The sequence below is a fragment of the Otolemur garnettii genome, unplaced genomic scaffold (assembly GCF_000181295.1).
Source record: "Otolemur garnettii isolate 467f Iridium unplaced genomic scaffold, OtoGar3 scaffold00018, whole genome shotgun sequence".
In the NCBI taxonomy this organism is placed as follows: Eukaryota; Metazoa; Chordata; class Mammalia; order Primates; family Galagidae; genus Otolemur; species Otolemur garnettii.
In genome coordinates this window covers 15,524,047-15,527,527 of record NW_003852413.1, presented here as the reverse complement: position 1 = coordinate 15,527,527, position 3,481 = coordinate 15,524,047, and the positions used below count along the sequence as shown (strand labels likewise).

Genomic DNA, 3,481 nt, shown 5'->3' with positions numbered 1-3,481 from the left:
GGAGGTTGCTGTGAGCGTGATGCCATGGCACTCTACCCAGAGGGATAGCTTGAGGCTCTGTCTAAAAATTAAAAAAAAAAAAAAATCACGTGTGGTTTATCTGACATTCAAGTGTAATGGGCGTCCAGAGTGTTTTCTGACAATACTCGTCAGGACCCCTCCGGGAAGCAGGCTTTTGGAGGAACATCTTGGGCTACGCTGGGCTCTGGGCCTAAAGCAGTCTGATCCCCCTACCCCCGCCACCACCCACCCCTCCACCCCCATTTTTGCAGATCAGAGGAAGTGGGCTCCAGACCAGGCCCAGGAAATAGCAGGCCAGATCCTCTAGTAAGAAATAGCAAGGAGCAGAGGCAGACAGCTTCTCTCATTCCCGCACGCCTCACTCTGGGCTTCCAAAGAGAGACAGACACAGGCCTGGCCCAGCCCTCCAGGGGACTGCTTAGGAGGCTGAGTTAAGCTCCTTTTGGGAGATAAAGAATGAGAAAGTTCCACATGAGAAGGTGCCTTTCCTGGGAGCCCCTCTAGCTTTCCTTGTCTCTGTAGGGTGGATTATGGTATCTACCCACAGGGCGGTGCCTTATGCATTTTCTGATGACTGATTCTATCCTCTGACTGCTCTCTCCTAGCTTTGAGTCCTCCTTGGATTTAATAGGAAAGTTGCCAGAGTCTTCATCCAAGTTGTTGATATAAAATATTCAGCCTGAAAAGAATGAAGGGAGAGCCCTATGGCACCCTACCAGACACTTGCCCTGGGCTGACCTTAATCAGAATTCTCTTGATACAAATGTTTTTAACAATCTACAAATGCCCTTAATCTACTACCATTTACCCCACACTCTCCACCAGGATGTCAGGGCTCCTTGTGGGACTGTGTTAGATATTTTGATGAAATTCTGAAGTGCTGGCTACCTCTGCCCATTAGATGTTGGTTACTCTTGATAGTCCCAGAGCAGCAGTCATGGCAATAATCATAATAAACAATAACACTGCACGATTTTGTGTCTTCTCTCTCCTTTCCCTCTCCTTTCTGCACAAGATGAAATCAACTTTGCTAAAATACGAGGAAACTGTAACTGGTTTATCATAAGTTCATGGAAAAACGACCCTGCCAGGAATAACTTCTTGGGGGAAAAATGGTCATGGTTATCTAAAGATCAGCAAATGAATTTCAGACACAAAAAGTGACTTTGGTTTAAAGTACATGCAGTTTCCAGCTTATCATTAGGTTTTGATCCAGAAGTTTGTTTTTAACTTGGCTGGTGTGCAAAGGCTAAATGTACTCGAAAGTTAACTGATGGACGCTGATTACATCTTCTGGTTGCCCTCCCCCCAAGCGATCAATCCACAACAAGGTTGAAATTGAACAGCCTGATCCCCTAATCTCTTCAGGCTCCCAGCCTTGAACCCTTTTCATTCTGGGTTCAGGGGAAGGAGATGGGTGAGGACTGGGTGGTTTCCCTTCTTGGCAGATCCCTGTTTTCAGGGATTACTCTTAGTCCAAAGTCTGTAACTGAAAGTCTTTTTTATGAGACAGGGACTCGCTCTGTGAGTGCAGTGGTGTCATCACAGCTCAGCCTTCTCAGTAGCTGAGACCATAGGCATGTGCCATGATGTCCAGCTAATTTTTCTTTTCTTTTTTTTTTTTAGAGATGAGGTCTGGCTATATTCCTCAGGCTGTTCTCAAAATTCCTGGGCTCAAGCAATCCTCCAACCTCAGCCTTCCAAAGTGGTGGCATTTGCTTATAGTCCCAGCTACTCTGGAGGCAGAGACAGAAGGATGCCTGGAGCCCAGGAATTTGAGGCTGCAGTGAGCTATGAGGATGCCACTCAACTCCAGTCCAGGCAACAGAGTGGACTCTCCCTCAAGGAAAAAAAAAAAAAAAAAAGATGCAGGCTTCACTTGCTTGTCTTTTGGGGCCAAGCATGTTGGTGGTATTCCTGAGTTGGATCTCCACGTGATGGAGTTGTGGGGCGACCTTGTTCCTTCTAATGTCTAGTCTGAAACCCAGAAAGCGTCCCAAGTTTTAAAAAAGGAAGGGGGAGGGAATCCCAAAAGCAAGATCCCAGAGGCTTTGATATCTACCCACCCTCTACAAAACTCCAGCAAGATCATTTATTAGCATGTACAAACCTTATGCTGTATCTGTGCATTCCCTGACATCGTGGCTTATACCATCTTAAGAGATACAATAAAATCTTCTGGGAAAAAAACTGTATGGAGGGCCTCAATCCTCTGCGATTGGAGTTTAGGGAAGGGTGGAGGGCCAGGCCTGACAGGGATGCCTGTGGAGGTTGTGCCCATGAGGGGCTGGGCCTGGTACTTGGTCAGAGTCTTATTTTGCTCAGGCTGATCTCTAGTACCTCTCCTGGGTACCAGAAAGGGAAGGCAGAGATTAGGCCAGTTGAGGCCTGGGACAAGAGGCAGGAGGGACACCCAGTGGAGGGACATCCAGTGGAGGGACAGAGACAGGATCTAGCACAGCCGCTGGACAGGGATCAGCTCAGAATTCTGACGGGACTAGGGGGAGAAGGCACACCTAGCTACCAGGCAGGAACATCACTAGAAACTAGAAAGGCTCTTTTTATTTTTAGAGACGAGAGTCTCACCCTGTTGTACTTGGTAGAGTGCCTGGCATTGTAGCTCATAGCAACCTCAAAGTCTTGGGCTCAAGTGATTCTCCCACTTCAGTCTCCCAAGTAGCTGGGACTACAGATGTCCATAATGCATGGCGAGTTTTTTCCTTTTCTTTCTTTCTTTTTTTTTTTTTTTTTTTGAGACAGAGTCTCACCGTTGGTAGAGTGCTGTGGCGTGTTAGCTCACAGCAACCTCAAACTTTTGGGTTCATATGATCCTCTTGCCTCAGCCTCCCAAGTAGCTGGGACTAAAGGTGCCTGCCACAACGCCTGGCTAATTTTTAGAGACAAGGTCTTGCTCTGGCTCAGGCTGATCTCAAACCTGTGAGCTCAGGCAATCAACCCACCTCAGCCCCCCCCAAGTGCTGGGATTACAGGTACGAGCCATCGCACCTGGCCTTTTCTATTTTTTTTTTTTTTAGTAGAGACAGAGTCTCAATTTGCTTAGACTGGTCTCGAACTCCTGAGCTAAAGGGATCCATCTGCCTCAGCCTCCAGCAAGGAGCTCTAAATAAAATAAGTTGTGACAAGTTAACCTCATTTCTTTCGTTGTTACTATATTGTTCAATCAGTAAAATCCTATAGGTACTGGGACTCTAGATTTCAGGAAGACATCTGACCAAGTTTCTCCTAGGGACCTCAAGGGGATACATGTGTAACATTAACAGAATAATGGGACTTGTCATTTGTGAAACAATTGTATCAAAGTTTTTTTGTGTGTGTGTGACAGAGTCTCACTATGTTGTCCTTGGTAGAGTGTGGTGGTGTCACAGCTCACAGCAACCTAAAACTCTTGGGCTTAAGCTATTCTCTTGCCTCAGCCTCCCAAGTAGCTGGGACTACAGGT

General features: G+C 46.7%; 1 protein-coding gene across 2 annotated transcripts in view; it reads right to left on the bottom strand.

Moving 5' to 3' along the window:
• PECAM1 (platelet and endothelial cell adhesion molecule 1) overlaps positions 1-3,481 on the bottom strand; it is an 83,292-nt gene that overhangs the window by 69,599 nt on the left and 10,212 nt on the right. The gene's annotated exons all lie outside the window — the stretch shown is intronic.